The sequence below is a fragment of the Peromyscus maniculatus genome, chromosome X (genome assembly GCF_049852395.1).
Source record: "Peromyscus maniculatus bairdii isolate BWxNUB_F1_BW_parent chromosome X, HU_Pman_BW_mat_3.1, whole genome shotgun sequence".
Classification (NCBI taxonomy): domain Eukaryota; kingdom Metazoa; phylum Chordata; class Mammalia; order Rodentia; family Cricetidae; genus Peromyscus; species Peromyscus maniculatus.
The window spans coordinates 78,913,167-78,934,199 of record NC_134875.1 but is presented as its reverse complement, the minus strand read 5'-3'; the positions used below and the strand labels follow the sequence as shown (position 1 = coordinate 78,934,199).

At 38.1% G+C, this 21,033-nt stretch overlaps 1 protein-coding gene across 4 annotated transcripts in view; it reads left to right on the top strand.

Moving 5' to 3' along the window:
- Nucleotides 1–21,033, top strand: part of LOC102906763 (putative P2Y purinoceptor 10) — an 86,505-nt gene that overhangs the window by 29,905 nt on the left and 35,567 nt on the right. For 2 of the 4 annotated variants that reach the window (XM_076562700.1, XM_076562704.1), the window contains exon 1: nt 15,891–16,380. The exons of the other annotated variants lie outside the window; for them this stretch is intronic. The gene's annotated coding sequence lies outside the window, so the exon portion shown is untranslated. Of the gene's footprint in view, nt 1–15,890; nt 16,381–21,033 lie in introns of those variants that run through there. 4 annotated transcript variants of the gene reach the window in all.

The window sequence follows — 21,033 nt, the reverse complement described above, 5'->3', positions numbered from 1 at the left end:
ACTCTTTGTGTTTCATTTTGATTTAAAATAGTGACCCATTAATTAGTAATTATTTTTAAGTTAATAACCAAGGTACCATGTTTCATTATGGCATTTTTATACATAGGTGTCATTTTCCTTGTTTTCTACTGCCTTCTCTTTGAGAAATTGTCTTTTGGCCAACCCATCCCGCTTGAGAAGAAGATGTGACAGAGGTAGTTGTGGTGATGTATTGTATTCCCAGTATACTGTGTCTCAAATAAAATTTACCTGAGGATTAGAGGAAAAAGCCAGCCACTACATTAACATAGAAGTCATGCAATGATAGCACACTCCTTTAATCCTATCACTGGGGAGGCAGAGATCTGTCTGGATCTCTGTGAGTTCAAGGCCACACTGGGAACAGAGCCAGGCATGGTGATACACACCTTTAATCCCAGCACTAATCATAGAGGTCTGAAGATCTGTACAGACAGACAGGAAGTGACAGAGCTGGGCAGGAAGAGGAAGTGATGTAGCTGGGCCGAGAGAGCAAATGAGAGAACAGAACAGAAAGGCATATAGGTGTGGGCAGACAGGAAGTAGCTCGCTTTGGAAGCTGTGGAGTTAGTGAGGTGAGGTTAGCTGTGGCTTTTTGTATTCTTCTGATCTCTCTCAGCTTTAACTCCAATTTCTGGCTCCGAGTTTTTTTATTAATAAGACTGTTCAGCAATTCATCTACAGGTGGTTATGCTGCAGCTGAGGTCCAGATATATAAGACATCTTCCTGAGGATACATTCTTTGGTTTAAACAATTAGCACTATAATAAGGGCTTATCAAGTTCTCACATCACTGCCTTTCTTACTGAACTATCTGCTAATAGATGAGGAAAATAGAGCACTATGATGAGATAGCTTTATTGTTGTTTATTCAAAAAGATTAAAAAAAACACGAAAAAGTTACATTCAGAAAATACTTAGTCACATTTCATTCATCTTTATTGAAAAGAAAATAACACAAACAGGGTTTAAGATAAAGAAAAGACAGAAAAGAACTGACATCTCAGTTCCAATTTTAAATCCACTGTCAAATGTATACAAATATTTCTCTTTTAAAAAATTTAATTTGTTCTTTGAAAATTTTGTACATATTTTGAACATATCCACCCATCCCCTACTCTTCCCCGAGTCACTCCCCTTTCCCTACCCACCCAAAATTTGTGTTCTGTTTTTAAAAATTAATCCTTCATGACCAAGTTATGCTGCCCAAATATTCTTGAATATGTGCTCTTCCACTGGAGAGTGGTCACCTTAGCGGAGGCTACACTGGTGATTCTCAACTTCTGGAGTCATTATATCAAATATCCTGAATACTTACATTATGATTCATAATAGTGGCAAAATTACAGTTATAAAGTAGCAGCAAAATGATGTTATGGTTGGGGGTCAGCACACCATGAAGAACTATATTAAAGGGTTGAGGCATTAGGAAGGTTGAGAACCACTGGGCTACACTCTTAAGAAAACTGTATGTCCTTCTCTCAGCAGCTAACAATTGCCAATAATGTCATGGCTACAGGTGGGATTGTGTGCCTAGCTCCCCTCTCAGGGCTAGGACTTGGTCTGCCTTGGGCTTGCACAGGTTTTGTGCATGCTGTTCCAACTGCTGCGAGTTAATCTGTGCAGCTGCCTTGTTGTGTCCCAAAGATAATGTTTTCTCATGGGTGTTTACTGCCTCTGGTTCTTACACTCTTTCTCCCTATCATCCTCAATGATCCTGGAGCTTTGAGAGGGTGCTTTTAGGGTTGAATATTATGCATTCCCTTACTCTCTTCATCTTGGCCTGTAATGGGTCTTAATCTCCACCTTACTTTATGGTTAGTGTTGCTTATCTGGATGTGAGTGGAAGAAGGTTCCTTTTAAGAAGACAAGGAGGCTGGGGAGCTAGCTTAGTGCTTGCTGTGCAAACCTGAGGAATTGATTTTGACTCCTGGCATCCAGTGTAAAAGATCTGGGTATGGTAGGATATGCAGGACGTAGAGAAAGGGCGCTCCTTGGGGCTTGATGACTAGTCATCCTAGGCTAGTCAGTGAGTTCCAGGCCAGTGAGAGATCCTTTCTCAACAAGAAAGGTGGATGTCTCCTGAGCAAAAATACCCTAAGTTTACCCGAGGATGCACAAGAAGGTGAGGGAATAGTTCTCCATTGTATTTTGATGTGAAGAGGCTGGGTAAACTTTCACAGTATTGTGTTCTGATGTAAAGGCTAGACTTGGGTAAACTTTCATAGCATGTGAAACTGACCTTTGCTATTCTCTAGCTTTCTGTCCTTTCTCTTCTCTCCCAGCCTCAGCATGGAGGAACCTAGTATTTTTAAACTGCTTAGAACTCTCCATAGAGTGACGTGTAGGGGTAGAAGGAAAATAGAGGCCCTCTGTCCACACCTGAAGTTTATATAGTCAGGAATTCCTCCTGCCCTTCTTACTTTCAGGATTTCTCTTGCACTTCCTTTACTTTCTGCCCTCAGGAGGCAGGTCTCAGTGAGGAGGTAGTTTTGGAGGAAAGCAGTGTGAGTTAATGCATTCAGAATTGCAAGTAAATGATGGCTGGCTGGTGCCTGGACCTTCCCAGAGGTAACTGTAAGGGAGTGCTTTGTTAGATCATGTGAATTTCCATTTGGTAGACTTTCTGACCGTGTGACAAAGTGAAGTGAAAACAACAACAACAATGGAGCAGCTTGAGAGAAGCTATTTTTAGTTTAGAGTGTCACCAGAAGCAGTTCTGCCTGGGAGTGGGCCCCAGTCAACTCCCTTAAGTTGTTCCTGCTTTTCACACTTTCTTCCTTTCTTTTTTTCACATCGTGAACTTAGAAACCTATAGATTTTTTTTTTCAAAACAACCAGATTAAAAATACAATAGAAGGGAGGAGGCCTCCCGTGGGATGGTGAGAAGCTAGTTAACTGATTTAAAGCTTTGTACTTATTTATCTAAATCAGGGTCTTTGAGAAGGGGTGTGTGTGTGAAAAGTATGGACTACTACAGCGTCCTAGAAACTATATATTTCTGCATAACTGGATTAGATGGCTAAGTCTGAGTTGAGCGACCCAGAAGGTCATTCTAGAGGTGGAGTTGTTACAAGGCTTATTTTCTTTAAGAGTGACAGCTAACTTCTCTAAAATAACCATGGGACCTTTCACATGAGCAGTGACAGATCTCTCTGTATTGGCCCATCAGCAGTCTGCAGGATTTCATACCCTGACTACCCAGAGGAAAAGTAGCAGCAAGGTGTGTTGGGATGGATAAATGGTGTCTTTTTCTAGTGAAATCACCTCATAGCAACACATTGAGGCCACCATTCTGCTTCCATATCTGACAGAAGCGTAAATTCAGAGATCCTCAGGCTGCAGTGATGGAAATGTTTCTGATCATGCTTCACCTGTAAAAACAAAGCAGCTCATCAGGATCTGTCTGTGGTGCATGACCAGGCTTTTTGGAGCCCACTACCTATGGTGGGACGCCTTGCACAGCCTTGATGCAGAGGAGGGGCTTGGACCTGCCTCAACTGAATGTACCAGGCTCTGTTGACTCCCCATTGGGAGGATTTACCCTTTTGGAAGAAGGGATGAGTGATGGGTCTGGGGAAAACCTGGCAGGGAGCAGGAGGAGGGATGAGAGGGGGATTTGTGATTGGTATGTAAAATGAGTAACTTTTTTAATTAAAAAAAAATTAAAAAAACAACAACAACAGAAAAGCTCTCCAACTTCTTCACAGGATTGATGGCCAGCTGTTTGTGGGTGAATGGATGTAGTCTACCTAAGAAGATCACGCCATGGCCTATTGGTCAATAAGTCCATAATTTGTTTAGGAGTAGAGATCATTGTGTTTATGATTTATAAGGCCAGTGTTTAGCATCATTTTAGTCTCCATACTTTCAAGAGTCTTGTCTATTTATTTGAGAATAGCATCCACCTAGTGTATTGGTTGGAAGACTGAGCTGCATTTCAAAAGACCTTGGTTTTTTATTCTAGATTTATTCACAGCAGTAAAAACCTGGTGGTAGTAGTAATAACTGTTATAATTAAATTATTTTTATACTGTTTCAGAATATACAGTCTTTTATCCACATGCCTTTAGATAAGCTACTTTTCTTCTTTGGGTTTTAATTTTCTTTCTAAATGGAGATGGGTAGGAGTAAAAATATGTGTGAATATGACCTAGGACCTGCATATTTACATACTCTAGTTATTCTTGTTTTATGGCATGAATTTATGGACAAATGCTAAAAAAATCTGCATTTTAATGTGAGATGCCAGAATTTGTTTTTTGTTTTTTGTTTTTTCGAGGCAGGGTTTCTCTGTGTAGTTTTAGTGCCTTTCCTGGAACTCACTCTGTAGCCCAGGCTGGCCTTGAACTCACAGAGATCCTCCTGCCTCTGTCTCCCTAGTGCTGGGATTAAAGGAGTGCACCACCACCACCACCACCACCACCACCACCACCACCACCACCACTACCACCGGCACCACCACAGCCGCCTGGCTGAGATGCCAGAAAATTTAAGTTATTTCTAGGTAAAACTGTCTAGAATATTATCACACAACATCACAACAACTGTGATGTTGATTGCTTTGATAAAGACATTTGATATTTTAGGATAGGCAACCTATACAGAGCTCTTTAGACCAAAATTTATAGATGTCCATTTTTTGTTTCTGTGTAAGGACTGGCTCTGACTGATAATAAAGGCACAGACAAGTTTGTCATTTACTCATTCATTCACAATTACTATATGTTTTTTGAGCTGGTACTGTGACATTATTATGCATGCACCAAGGGTAGAGAGATGAATAGATAGTAAGCATCACCTCAAACAATTCAGAACTTAGTCCTATTCCTACTTCTACCAGATCAGCAAACTGAAGGTTCTGTTAACTGTTGAGACATGTAATTATTTGTTAATTATTTTGAGAAGTTGCTAATCTAACAATGGACAATTATCCTATTTGCTTTGCTTAAGGTGCTTAAATCTATTGACAGTTTTCTATCCAGTTTCTCTGAATGTCAGTAAACATCCACAAAGGAAAAATAAAGGCAAGATATGATCCCAAATCTTTAGTATAGTCATTGTTACTATGAGCTTAATGTTTCCATAAACTTAGCATGTTTTTCTAAACATTAAATATTTCCATTCATATGGAACCAAATTCGATCCAACAGCCACAGATGAATGATACTCTGATTTTGGATGCTATTCTTCACTCCATACCACAATGTATCAATTCAGGCTACTTATCTTGCTCATAGTTTCCTATTGCATAAAAACACCTGAGGATTCTTTGACTGCCCTTTGTGAAAAAATAGCTTATGTTGGTTCATTGGACTAAGAAATTCTCTATGGCTTGGTACTGACTAGAATTATCTGTAGTCTGGTAGTGGCCTGTGTCCTGCTCCTCTTCAGAGGACATCAGTATTTTCACTGTCATTGCTCTGAGTCTTGTGGGTAGGCTGCAGTGTATTTACATAACATGCTAATGTGTATCAAAAACTGCTTTTGAAAACTTTGAGGACAAATAAGGGCCTCTGCAAATATGGCAGAATGAGCTGAATCAAGAAGTACAGGAGCACAGTGAGAAAGTCTGTGTTTCACCCACCACTTCCCAACAGGCACCAAAGAAATGACAGTAGGTTTATGGAAATTCCCTTTTTAATATTATGTAGAGTGGATTGCATGAAATTCATGGATGCAGATTAACTGGGCTGGAAGTTACTTGAACTAGGGTGATGTGATTATTGTAGGCAAGAAGAGAGATTTGGGAGGCATCTAGAAGGCAATATCTAAGGTATTTATTGATAGATTTCATACAGAGGTGAAAGAGGTGGAAGAGTTAAAGTTTATACCTGGAGCAATTGAGTAAATTGTGATGCAGCTAAGCTAGTTAGATGAACTAGCTTATGGAGACATTTGTGTTTTTATGGGAGTTTAATGAAGGTATTTGAGAGTTAGAATTTTAGGTAGGAAAGGAGGTCAGTTGATGGAGTCCTTTTTCTCATTTTATGGTTGATTATGCTCAAAGAGAAGATTCAAGTACCACTCATATCATATGCAGTGAGACCTATAAGGTTGGAAATGTTCAATGAAGCTTCTGACTCAAGTCATTGTTTATCAAATTGTGCTTTGAGGAGCACTGGGGATGCTACCCAGGTACCTCAAGGCTGCTATGTAGATCAGTAAGAAGTAAGTGGATGAGACTCTGCATTTGCTACAGCTGCAGCCGGGGTATATATCAGTTATATACACCTGATTTGCACGTAATATATTTTTTTTAAAATCAGTTTTCTGTTAGCATCAAGTTTGAAAATTACTGGATTCAGCCATTTAATTTTGGATCATGGTCATCACTCATTTCAGCAGTAGTTTCTAAAGTTCCTCATGTCAACAACTGTGACAGATTATACTGTGGAGAAGAATTCTTTCCAGTTTCACCCTAGAGAAGCTTTCATAAGGCATGTACATGAAGAATCATGTAATACAAGGGAAAGGATAACATGTATATAAGTCAAAAATAGATACCTTACTGGGGGAGTCCCTGAGGGAAGGAGGAAAGCAACAGAAGGAGAAAAGGGGGGATCTCATTTCACATCTAGCTTATATAGGATGTATGAAAACAGAACTTGAGAAGATGTTATGTAGATGATGACAGCAGAGCTCGTTTGACATCAATAAGCACAGAATCTGCATGCACAGAAACGGAGCTGGAAGGGTAGTTGAGATTTTGGACAGAGGGAACAGCCTAATTTAAAAAATAGTGGAATAACTTTGGAGAATGTGTAGAACTTTTTTTTTGTTTGTTTTCAAGACAGGGTTTCTCTGTGTAGTTTTGGTACCTGTCCTGGATCTCACTCTGTAGACTAGGCTGGCCTCCATCTCACAGAGATCCATCTGCCTCTGCCTCCCAAGTGCTGGGATTAAAGACATGTACCACTACCACTGAGCCGTAGAACACATTTTATATTTCTGTTTGTGTACAAGATTGGAAGATGCAGCAGGAGGCAAGATGTGGGAGAAGATTGTGAAGGTACTCAGTTTCAAGACTTAAGACAATGATGCACAAGGACACTGAATAGTTTTGAGCAGAAGAGTGACATTGACTAGAGAAATTACATTCATAATGAGAAATTCAACTGCATGAGGAACAATTCTGTGCTTTATAAAGCGGACCTTGGAGTATACACAAGCCATAATCTCATCCTGCCATTACATGTTAGTGCGGTTGAATGAAAACCTTTCCCTGGAAGAAATATTTGCAATGTATTCCCACACTCACCCAAGCATATCATATTGATTTCCATAAAATCGTTGCCGTAGAAATGCATATTTGTTGTGTAGTTTTGTCAAGGGTTGAGTGGAAGGAGATGACCCAGGTGGAAAAATCTGATTTAGGAAACAGGGGAGAATAGCAACAATCAGCTAGCAATCAGGAAACTTAAAAAAAAAATAAAGTAGACCTCCTTTTAAACAGTGAGCTTTTGAAATGTCCTCCGAAGTATTCCTCCAGGAATTGCCCACAATGGCAAAGATCCAAGAAGGGTAATTAACACACCTGCATTTCACTTAGAAAATGTGCCAAGTGTTCCTTACTGCCTGAGCCATATGGTTCTAATTGAGTCTTCTTGGACTGACTTGCGATTCTCTTTGACATATGCAATGAATTACTATACTGAGAAACATTATAAAGAGTGTCCTTTCATATGAATTCCCAGAAGTTGGATAGTCTTTTTTTTTTTTTCTGGGCATGCAAACCCAGTGCTCCACTTAAGCCAAAAAAATGAGTGGGCGAGCATCTGCTTATTTTAAGATGGGGCACCAATAATGTCCTTTACTTCTCTTATGTACACCTGCTTTTCTGTGACTGGAGACTGATTCTGAGCCTCTGGGCATCCAGTTCTAGCTGCTTTCCTTTGATATTTGACTATGTTTTTCTCTGGGAAAACCGAAGCCATCTGCTATGAGCGTCTTCATTGGCTGCCCTTTGGATGGAAACTGGCTTTGAAAATAACCCTAAAAATTTCTCTTTCCTTTCTATACAGCTCCTTTTCTTCAAGGATCATCTGCTGTACATTTTAAATCTCATCTGCTATTTAACCCTATTGCTCACCTAGATGCAATTTTCTTGGCCTCTAGTCTCCATGTGTGTTTAGTTATTCTACCTTCTAAACTTGTTTTTGCTTTTCTTACTTCTGTCTCCTCTCTTGATAGATTCATTATATTTTGCAGATTTATTGAGGTGTGACTAATATGCAAATAAATTGCACATAGTTAATGCATATAATTGGGTAAATTTGGATAGTAATTATAACACTTTCTTATCAAGGTAAGAAATATATTCATTGCTTGCAAAAGTTTTATTTTCCTTTGCTCGTTTGTTTTCTTCACTCTGTCTTATTGATTCCATTTCCTCACAGCCTATGCAGTAATCTTAGCTAATGTTTACTGAGTACCTTATATAATTTAACTCTATGAATTCTTAGAATAACCTCATGGAGTAAGCACTGTTTATTGTTACCATGATTTTAGAATGAAGAAACAGCCATGAAGGTCAGGAACCTTGTCCAAGGTCATATAGGCAGTCAACAGTAAAGGCTGGATTCAAATGTAGGCACTGTTTCCAGAGTTGGGTCCATTTACCACCATGCTACCCCATCTCCCATGACCACCTTTGAGATCAGTGATCTTCCACTGAAATCCATCAAGGACTATTTAGTTTTTCTTTGTCTCTTCCTGAAACTTTAGAAATCAGTTTCTGACCATGTTTCCATGACCTGTTCTGGAAATCTGTTTATATATATTTATATTATTGCCCTTTCTTAATCTTTTGTATAGATTCTTCTTCTATTTTTTTGGGTCTAGTTTGAAAACTATTTTCTCATTATATTTGCATGCAAATAAACTTTCACAGTTTGAGTACCATGTGAAGAATCCTCAAATGTATGTGTCTTATCCTTTATAAAGTCAGCAACAATCACTGCTGGAAAGACTATCTCAAGTATCATTGAAACAACCACCAGGAACTCTGAAGACACTACTGCACTCGCAGATCAACATTTTGAAAGAGGGACTAGTTACTTTTTCCATGCTTCTGATTCCCTTCTCATGATTTCTATGGTTTGGACGATGGTATTTGTTTTCATTAAAACTCAAAGTTTGAAACAATTCTCTAACGTATCGTGCTTCTCAATTCTTAGAGATTTGGTCAGACAGTAAACACTTGGTAGGGATTCAGTCAACATCTACTATGTAGCAGGCTTTGTGCTAAGCATTGAGGATACAACCAGTATCATGATTTTGTATATTCATAAAGCTTAAACTTTACTTAACATTATGTGGTTGGCTCTTTACCGACACCCCTTTTCAAGTTACAGTGGTTTCAAGAGTAACTGCATTCCATGCTCTCAAAATTATGTTAATTAATACTGTGGTTTATATAGACCATTCTTCTTTCATGAATTAGTCTTTAATAAATATTAATTGAACATTTTCTGTGTGCCACATGGTGATTTAGGTGATATAGCTCTGAACAAAATTGAAAAAGCCTTATCCTTCAAGGTACTTATAGTGGGGTTATACATCTTTCCCATTGTCTGCCATTCAATTTTTATTTTTTCCATTATAAAAACATCCAACAACTAGCTATAGAAAACAGCAATAACATTGGGTAACTAATTAGTGCTACACTAAGAGGGAACACCAGTGGATTCAGATAGGATATAACTATGAAATAAAATGCATTTCTTTTGTTGTTTAAACCTCTCTTAATTTATTGGGAGTGAATGTGCAATAGATAGCCTTATGTTGTTTATATTTATCAATCTATAACAACAGACCAGATGAAGGAATTTTTAAAAATGCTAAATAAGGCTGCCATTATTGTTTGATGGCATCTGAGAGAAAGAGCACATGGGCAGTGCTCATAGCTTTGGCCACTTCTAGGGAAAGTTATGACATTGGTTACATTCTGTTTTTTAATAACTTTTGCTTCTCCTCTTAATCTTGTTTACTTTCTCTTTTAAAACAATTCTAAACTTGCAGTTAGCCCCAGACTTTTGTCCCTAAGTCTTATGAAGTTACTTATAAATGAGTTACAGAACAATGAAATATAAATATCTCAGGATGCTTGAGACAGCCTGCTCACTCCAAGATCCTCACTGGCCCCTATTAATACTTCTTTTCCAAGGACATTTAGATAGACTACATGCTTCTAACTCACTCTGTGTCCTCATCTCATAATGGAATATTGTACTGAAATGCAATGTAGTAGATGTGTTCAAGTATGAACTTAGACACGAGTCTGTTCCTGATGCTGCCACTAACTAGATGTATAATTTGGATAAACTACTTCCTTTTTGTGGCCTTAATCCCTCAACTATAAAATAAGGGGTTTGAACAAGCTATTCCTTCCATCTCCTTTCCAATTTAGCATTCCAGGATTCTAGTGAGATGGATCAGTGATAGAATCTGGCTTGGCTTGGCGTCGCTGTATATCAGTTTTCCATGGTGACAAAATGCACACAAATGATAGGGATAATCTGCTGCATTTTTTAGAGATTAGGAGTTTCTTTACTACTTTCGAAGGCATTCTGGTTCTTGTGGGCCAGAATTTAAAGTATGGAGTTAATGAGGACAAGGTCAAAAGGGCCATTTACCACATGAAACAATTTGTTTCCTGGGTATAGTCTATACATTAACAGCTACCGTCAACCCTCCAATCATTCTACCAATATAACTTTCAAGGCAAGACTCAGCATGATTGTCTGTGCATTTAACTGCTCATTCTCAAAGCCAGGAAAAGAGCTTAACTGACTTTTAGGAAACAGAATTTTTGAGAGATGAAGGTAGCATGATCATAATCAGCAGAGGTCACCATGACTTGTGGAGGTGACTCTCTGTCTTACATCAGCCATAAAGCCCATGACAAGAACAGCCAGCAAAAGACCAGCCAGAGAAATTATCCAAACGCCTCTGCTTTGTCAGTCAGAGGTAGTATCTCTGACAACCATGAGCCTAATTATGGCCTGGAGAAGTGAAGATGAGAGAACTGTTTGTAGTGAAAGCCATCTGGGTTTTGTTTCTAGTTTTGAACACAAAACATAACATTCCCAGGCATTTTCAATGGTTCTGCCAGATGCTCAAGACTCCTTTTTATATTTTTTATGTAAAATAGCTGAATGTGGACGAGGAATGAAACCTTCGTTCTCTGTGCTGTGAGAATACATTTGGTCACTTAACAGGGGAAGTCTAGCACTCTGTGGGTGCCATTTCATTTTCTGTGACAGTGTGGTACAAACCAGTGATTTTCATGTGTGGCCAGTGTGGCTAGCTGAGGTCATCAATGATCCACATTGTGAATGGGGTTTGTTTCTTACCCTTGAAAATTAATGGTTTGGCTAAGCAACTCTTTATAGCTAAAGTGGATGTATGAGTAAGGATGTCCCAGGCAGCTAGGCTTTTTAGCAGAGACTTATCCAAAACAAGGTAAATGAAGATGGGGGAAGCAAAAATAAGGTCATCAGAACAACAGTATGCACCTCTAGGGAATAGTATGGCCAAGGCTAGAAATGCCATAGAGAAGGTGCCATTGAATGCCCATTGAATATGGAAAATTGGGGAAAAAGAGCTCTTAGCCCAGATAGTGCAGCTTAGAGTTCAAACATACATGAATTGGAATTGTGTACCTGTCATTTCCTGCTTATTTGATCTTAGGAAGATCACTTATTGAGGCCTTGTTTTCTCGTCTGAGTAATAGAAATAGTAACAAGAATTAACACAAAAATGATAGCTCCCTCTGATTTTGGTTCTAAAGGTTTAGGATCACATGCAGTTTTCTTTGTTCCAAATCTACTCACTCTGTCTCCAGGCCTGTAATACATATCACACCGGAGACATCCCATGCATACACATCGAAGCTAAGGAACATTAAAACTAACTCTTGTTTTCAACTGGGTATGAATCTCAGTTCTTGTTTCTTCATAACAGTAGTTGTACTCAAGTAAGGCACATCCTTATGAAGAAATCATTTATTTAAGTATTGTGAAAGGATCTTTGGATGTTAGTGCTTCAAACTCCTAAGTCTTACTAAATAAGGTATAGTGTGACTGCACTACACACTAGAAAATGGAGCTCTAGGAAGGAAATGATCAATAATATTATCTCAACAATCAAGAGATGAATAAAAAGAAAATGTCTGCAGATTCAGCCACAGCTTACCAGAAGAGTTTTGATGGTAAAACATTCCTTCATGATAGAATGTCTTTTATCCATGAAATACGTCAGATTTTCTATAGAAAGAAGACTCCTTGGGATGTAGGATGTCTTTACTGACTCCCATCCGAATGAAGAAGAAAAACAGTGAAGAACCCCATTTGGCACTGACTTTCTAGGTAAATCTGGAGACTATACGGTTTCAAAGGCATTTTTTGTACTTTTAGATACTGTAAGTACTCTGATACAGTCCAGTGATTTAGGGAGTTTCTGTGAGCGCAGATGGTTTGTGAGCAGAAGAATGAAGGGAGAAGGGTGAAGGGGTATTGGTAAAAAGAAGGCTTGGGATGGCCAGGAAAGGAAATAAAAGTCCAAGTATGTAAAATTAGAACAGCTGAGAAGTAGGAGAATAGGAAGCTGAAGTGCATGGACAGATAGCTGGACAGGCAATTGCATTAAACAGCTTCTGACTTTGGAAAGGTCACCTCCCCAATAAAGAGGCTGAAAGGTGTGTTCTCTGTACAGACCTTAGATTCTGAGTTTTATTTTCTCTTCTTTTATCATTGCACTGCCACCTAGTGCATATAAAGGACACAGAGGTGCAGCTACCAAGAAGCAATACAGAGCAACCAGTTTATAGAACAAATTTTTGCTGACAAACGTGGCTGTGGAAACAAAGTGCAGTGACAACTTGATAGTAACTTAGATTGTCCAGACTGCCTTTCTACCCAAGGTGTAATTTTCCTTTCTTGAATACTGTCTTGCTTTCCTTGGGCACCGATTCTAGTCAAGAAGAGCCCAATTTTATCAGAGTGAATTGATTTTGTATCCTTTTTTCAGAAGGGAAGAGAATTCTTAATGCTTATCTACCAATGAATAATGTTAAAAAGAAAACAAAAAAGGACTGGATAGGCTCTGGTAAAGAGATATTAGAAACTTTGACGAGAATAGGTTAGAAATTGGGGTGGAATTGTGGAGAAAATGTCAGATTGTGGGAAATGAGAAAGGAAAGTGATGATTAGATAGCAAAATGTTTGTGAATTGTGAATCCTATTGAATGAATTTTACTGGGAGAAGAAGTGAGAAACTGATTAAAAATTCCAGCAGAGAATTGTTGTTAGATAACTATATATTAGACAATGGGACCATAAAACTGTTTAAAACAAAAAGCATAGGAAGAAAGATGGAAGGTACCAGAGAAAGGAGGGTCATACATTGGTAGGGATATTTTAGTATTCAGACACCTTGCAAAAACAAACAGTACTTTAATCCCCAACAACAAAGCCAAATGATGAAACTTCAGGGAATAGAACAATCAGTGAGAGCCATTGGAAAGTAGCAATCCACTTCACTACGGACTTTCTGCAAATTGGGCTAAAATGAGGTTGATGATCTGCAGTTTTTACATACATTTCTAGTGCAAGGATCCTTACAAATTGCCCCATTAGCAATAAAGCAGAGATTTTTATTGCTAGTAACATGATAGTTGTAAAAATGAACAAAGATTCATTTTTTAAAAGTTTACTTGGCTGTACAAATATCAGATTCAGTCAATGAGTTCCCAAAACAGTGGACCTCTAACCTGTGGGTCACGACCCCTTTGGGATCACATTATCAGATATCCTGCATATCAGCTATTTTACATTACGATTCATACCAGCAGCAAAATTACAGTTCTTATGTAGCAACAAAATAATTTTATAGTTGGGGGGGTCACCACAACCTAAGGAACTGTATATATTAAAGGGTTGCAGCATTAGGAAGGTTGAGAATCACTGTCCTAACAGATCACAGTCTGCACCCACAGGAAAAAAACTACATAGCTTGACTTTCTCTTCTTCAATACTCTCTCTTTGAGCCTTATATTAGCTTTTCTCTAAGTCTGTCACCCAAGAGGAATGCAGTTCATTGAAGGCTGGTGACAGGATTAGATCCTCCTTTGGAAAGAAGGCACAGCACACTCTGATAAGTTTCTACTTGCCTAGATGGTTAAACAGCTTGAAAGCCAATTCTTTCTTCAGAACAATAATTCTCCTTTCAAAGCTTAAAAATGTTGAGAATACTCCATTTTAACATCAGGTTTTGTGTGTACTGATTATATACCCAAGCTAATAGGGACATTGAGGTTTTCCATTTGCAAGAAGGTGAATTGATAGTAGGTAAGTAATCTGACTTGAGATCATATTACTATTCAGTGTGGGTTGTTACTTGGAGTATGGCTGAATTTTTCACTATCATTCTTAAAAACTCCATCTGATGTCTTAAGTATTTATCCAGTTATGATGGTTCCTTTTAGGTAGCAATTTGGCTAGGCTTCAGTAATCAGATATTTAGTGAATGTTATTCTGGATATTTCTATGAAAGTGGATTTTGAGTAAAGCAAATTCTATTTCATGGTGGATTCTAAATTTAGTTAAAGATATTGGACATTTTTTCAAATATCATTGGCCATTTGCATTTCTTCCTTTGAGAACTAACTATTCAATTCATAATCACATTGATTGATTGATTTTTTTTTCTGTGTGTGTTTAACTGCTAGAATTATTTGTGGTCATGATCAGTTGCTTTCCTTATTTGTGTTTGCATGGGGTAGATTCTTCACCTTGCCCTCCATTGCTGATATTTGCTTGATAAATGTCTATTTTGTGCACATGCATTCACTCGCATGTGTGTGTGTGTGTGTGTGTGTGTGTGTGTGTAGGTATGTGCGTGTGTGGTTTTTCAAGACAAGGTTTCTCTGTGTAGCCTTTGCTGTCCATTCAAAGAATTCAAAACAAACTGCAGTAACAGCACAATCATCAAACTATACAGATACAGAAATAAACTTAAATAGAGCCATTAACATATCACCAATTGACCATAAGCTAGCAAATATGAAAACTAATATAGAATGTTAAAAATGATTTAGGATAAATGAAGAAACAATAAATCAATGATATAAAGGATAGAAAGAAGGGTAAAAGAAAAATAGAGACAAGATTAAATAAACTAAAAGCAAAAGAAAAAAGTGGAAATGATTTGTTATGGACAGAAAGAGAAAAGATCAAGAGCTTAGAAAAGATAAAAAAAGAAAAAAAAAGAGGAAGAAAAAGCAAAATATATTTCCCAATAATTAGAAGTCTGGAAACAAAATTAGGTAAATGTATGAAGGAGAATAAAAATAATAAGGTTTTTAAAAATGAAGCAGTGCAAAGGAAAAAATAAAAAAGGAGGAGAAAACTCAACAAGATAGTCAAAATACTGTCAAAAATATAGCACTGTGGATGACGGTTAATTCAGAAACTCTCAAGTGATCCAAGTAAAGAGAATGTCAGTGGAGTGCTCATCCTTAATGGGACATCTGTATCCTGCCTCACTGCCCTGGCTCAGGGACTATTACGGAAGAAGGGGTGGAAAGATTGTTAATAGCCAGAGGCCCAAGAGGATAGGAGCAAAATAGTGTCTTCTGGACATAGCAGCTGCACTCATGAAATCATAGCAGCTGTGGCTGTACAAGATTAAGCTAATTAATATTCTAACATGGAAACAAAGGGCCTCAAGACCCCACCTCTCAAATGAAACTATTGATAGTTAGTGGATTCTGGGTAGAGAGACACTTTTTTTTAAAGGTCAAGCATGCTCTGGTGGATGGCCCTGTACTTTGAAGGTATGATGAGCTCGATCTCTGGAGGAATGCAAGTGTTCTCCAGGCCCACTCCAAGGCTGGAATAGGTGTGGCCTAAAGGGCTATCTTACAGGCACACAGTTCTCATCTGATAATAGTGTTGATCTAAAGATTGCCCCACACCTGGTTTTCATACCGGGGCTTCCGTTTTTTCCATGTTCTTGGTCTTTATACAGCATGCCTGTAACTAGACTGAATTTAAGTTCCTTCTGCTAGCTTTTATGGCCTTCTCTCTAGCAGCCAGTGTCTTGCTTCCTGTTTCCTTCTGCACTGCCTGAAGTTGGAGAAGGGATGGTGGAAGCAGTTAGCCATCTGGCCTAATGCTACTTTTCTGATCAGTTCCCAGGTATTGGCTTGGTGGCTGGGACCCTATGACTCTGATTAGAACAGGGTTTCACATGGCTGACTTGGTATTAGGCATCAAGCATGAACTTAATTCTCTCACGATCCCCGAAGTGGGAGGCACCTCTCTCCATGCTGGGATATTTGAAACTAGGGGAGAAGAGGTATGTGTTTTTTTTTTCTTTTCTGTCTCGTTCAATTTGTCTTTTCATTTTGCTATACTAAAAGCAGATACTAGGGTCTCTCATTTGATTTCTTTACATCTTGTGTTAGTATTTTCGTGTGTGAACTAGCTGTTCAACTAACTTCCTGTGTCTGTGGGATCTTACTCATCACCTTGCCTCACTCCATCACATTGTAATTTTCATTTGCATATTTCTAACAGTTATGGATACTGAGCAGTGTTTCATAATTCACTATATACAAATTTCAGCATTATGTATGCATATTGTGCATGTATAATTGCTTTAAAATTATTTAAATTAATTTGTTAAATTTTCTATGCATTTGTATGTGCTTGTGAGTGAGTGAGTGAGTGATTGTGTGTGTGTGTGTGTGTGTGTGTGTGTGTGTGTGTGTGTGTGTGTGCACATCACAGCAGATGTGTGGACGTCAGGGGACAACCTAGGAGAGTTATTTCTTTTTCTTCTACTATGTGGAAACCAAGTATTGAACTCAGACCATCAGGTTTCAAAACAAATACTTTTACTAACTGAACCATCTCAATGATCCTTAAGTCTTTTTTGGAGAGCATGTTGGTACAAGAAGAGTTGTATTCAAAGCATTTTCCATAAAGGATCTCAGGATGACGCTTGCCTCAAAGAAGGGAGGGTATATAAAATATTTTGGCTGATCTTATTCAGTTCCTGTTGATGGGAAAAGAGATAGCATGATACAAAATGAAACATAGTCTAAATATCAGTTAGACTTCACTTTGTTATGCTCTCTTTGTACATTTTTTGGTGTGATTAAAACAGAGGAATTAGTCTATGTTAGTTCCATTTTTCTAATTTACTGGTTTAAGTATCATTATTTCAGTTAATGTAGTCAATTGCTTGCTAATATGTATTACATGTGGTTAGATAAAGATTTCTGTCATTACACCTGAGATAAAATCCCTTGTTACTATTATCTTTCAATTTTACTGTCTGGACGTTAGGTCCCTGTAGGCCTTTGAGGTAGATGATTGGCATACAGTGTATGGAGAAAGGACTCAGCCAATTATCTAGAATTCTTTAGCTAATGGAGTAATTCTGAGATAAAGGAAGGCTACAAGTTCACAAGTTTATGCTCTTTCCCTATGATATACAGAGTGGGGAAGATGACAGATCCTCAGTAAAATCTTATGTGACAAAGAATAGCAAAGAACTGGATATTTAAAATGAGAAGAGGTCTAGTGAGTTGAAGACTACAACTTACCTCGCAGAAGGCAGATGGAAGTTATTTCTAGCTTGCATTTGGCTTATTATTGCTCTTCAGAAATTCATGAGATGATTTACATCCTTTCCTCTGGACAGATGACTCTGTTATGGACCCAAGTATTCCAGTTACTATTTATTGGCTATATTATTGTAGTTCTTGGAAGCATGAGCTATAGCTTTGAAAAGACCATGTGTACAGAGACACTTAGTAACAGGTCTCTGTGTTACTTCGTTTCTTTCTTAGAGCAATACTTCTCTTGGACAGTACATGCCACAAACTCCACTAATTTCTTTCCTACAAAATGAAGTGTTATAAAAACTTGAACTAGAAATTCGTCCTAGTGCAAATAAAGTGATTTTGTCAGCCATACTAAAAATTAAAGAATTCTCTAACGATATAGTTCAATTCAATTTTGTTATTGTAATAACCAGAGCCCTTACACAGTCAAATTATTCAAAGAAGGGGGATTCCACTTCTTTCTTGGTAATTTTAACAGTTAATATTCACTGAAGGTGCTTTCTGTCTTACAGTATACATATTAGTCAGTCAAATTTTTCAGTACTGTGACTAATACTGTAGAGAAAAAAAATGACTCCCAATTTCAGACATTTTAGTACATGATTGGCTTGCTCCATTGCTCTTTCCTCTGCAAATTTTCTCACCTCATGGCTGTCAGGAAGCAGTGAGAAGTGACAAAAACAGGCTGGGGAAAAGGTATGTCTTTATTTGGCATACCCCAGTGTATTGGATATTGCCAGCTGCCTTTAGGGCTTTCCTATATGTCAGTCCCTTCAGAAACCACCCTCACAGAAACATGCAGAAGAACATTTTTCTAATCACCTAAGCATCTCTTAATCCAGTAAGATTGACTGTCAAGATTAACCATTACAATACATTCATGTTAACAGAGCACTGGAGAATTGTTTGGGGGGGGGTCTTCATATTCTTCTTTTATAGTTAAGGCAAGGTCAGAAACCACCTTGCCAGTTTATGAGGCTTTGGTCTCTTAGATGATATCTGGCAAAAGCCCTGAGGACTTTTCTATAGATCTGAGATAAAATAGTACCCAGCTCTTAGCTCTAAAGAAGGTTAATTTGAGGGACACTGGAAGACTTTCCACTATCACAGTGAAAACCCTGGACAGCTGCCCATGGTTATGGTTATGGTCCAGTGATATATGCTTAGGTATCCGTGTTGTAGTGCATGTGAGTTCTGAGCCATCTAACTCCCTTACCTAGAAGTGGTCTGAAGAAACTAGTCAAGCAAGACACAGGTAGGCAGAGTTACCGAGTCTATCCTTTCGTTGTTCCCTTCTTTACTTTCTCCTCTTCTCTTCATTATTATATTTGTAAAACGGTTTCTCTCCCTTCCACTCTCTTTCTATCTTTCCTTTATGACAACTAGCATGGGATCCTCCACCATATTCTTCGACTAAGTGGTACCGATAACTATGCCCTTGAGAACACAGTAGCAGGCAGCCCTAACCCTAAAGGTGAATCAATTCATCGTCATTTTGTGCTAGAGTTTCATAGACCAAATTTCATTTAAGGGATGGCTATTACTCACCCCTTTTATCCCATATGTAAATAAGTTGCAGTAGAAGAGAATTTCATAGGATCTCAGTGTCATGCTGAATACAAACGTTAGCCCAGTAGTGGAGAATATGAAGAACAAGTCTATTATTCAATGATTGGGTGGATGGGAGCTTCAGAAGTATTAGTTTTTTTTGAAAAAGAATTATCTATAAGACAAATATTCCAAACACAGGACTTTTCTGTCACTTCAGTGAATAAAATCCTAGTGTGTCTAATAAAGGAAGTGAAAAATGGTGTCTGAAACAGTAAGGCTGGTTTAAAGCCACTAAAACCTCTTTCAATTTATGGTCTATGGTAGCTAGTTCACTGTGGTTGCTCAGATTAAGGGACAATATTTTATGATTAAAGAGGTCATCCTGAAGGGACAGACCTCATTGCTTTTTCTATTCTGAAGAGATTTAAAATAAAAGACCCCAGCATGAAATCAAAGTACAGTTTATAAGCTTATTTTGGTAAGTGCTGACCAAGCAATACTCTGCCCTAACATTTCTTTTCCTGGCCTACTGTGGCTTTTGATAGGAGACTGATGACCTCCTTCTGACTTTCACCCAAACTCTTCATGTTAACATTGGACTGGCCACTTGGCTTTGATCCTTTTGGAGCATTGATTCTACTAGCTGCCTGTCCCAGCACCTGACCCTCATTAGGCAGCCATTTCTGTCTGGAGACCATGCTGTGGAACTCCCCCACATTGGCATGAACTTTGTTTATACTTTGGAAAGCACCCAAAGACTTAACTCTGGGAGATGATCTTCTTAGAGCTCAGTATTAAAAGGAAAATCTGTGAACTGCTTCTTCATTTTCCAGTGAACTACTTCTCTGATTCCTAGCCACTGATTCATAGCAGTACAGAATTGCTTGACTTTCAACTTGTAAATTCTCTAAGTCTGGCAGCTAGTACAACTTGCAACTAGTTCCACAAAGAAAGGATATTTAGTGATTCTAGTCCAAAAAGGAAAGAAACAAATGCTTAGGAACTTTTGTTTTCTGGCTTTATAATTTTAATTAAAATATAATTACATCACTTCCCAACCCCTCCTACTACAGATCCTCCCATGACCCCCACTTCCTTTCAAATTGATGGCCTCTTTTTTCATTGATTATTATTGTTACACATACAGAAATACACACGTGCACACATGTATGTACATAAATATACATATTTAGCCTGATGAGTCTGTTTTGTGTTGCTTGTGTATATATGATTTCAGGGATGACCACTTTTTCTCCCATGATTCTATAAATCTTTTACCATTAAATTTTGTTTTCTTAATCTGACTCTTCAGAGCCTGTTTGGAATTGGTAAGTATTTGATAGACACAGAGAAAATACAAAACAACAACAACAAAAACAACAACAAAAAAAACCCAACCTCCCCACCCCCCATAAAAAACATGATAGTTCAATATAGACTTCAAAAACTATGGGCTCTTTTCTTGGGGATACCATACACTTGTGAATCCAAGTATCATTATGAAACCATACCAGAAATCATGTAACAATATGGCATCTGGTGGGGTTAACAGGAAACTCTGAGGTAAATTTTATGCACAGATATTGATGTTTTCTTTTGTCTTTCCAAAGATGCTACAGCACTGGGGTCCTCTGACTGGTATCCCTGAAAATGCCCTGCACAAATACTTCTCCATCCCCAGATTTCCAAGCAACAAGAGTTATTGCATTCATTAATTCATTCATATACCTGTTAGTCATGCATTCATGTGGGTAAAGAAGTTTGCTTCTACAACTAGTGCACATAGATCAAATCAAATTTTTATGTGTATTCCACATGATTTAAGA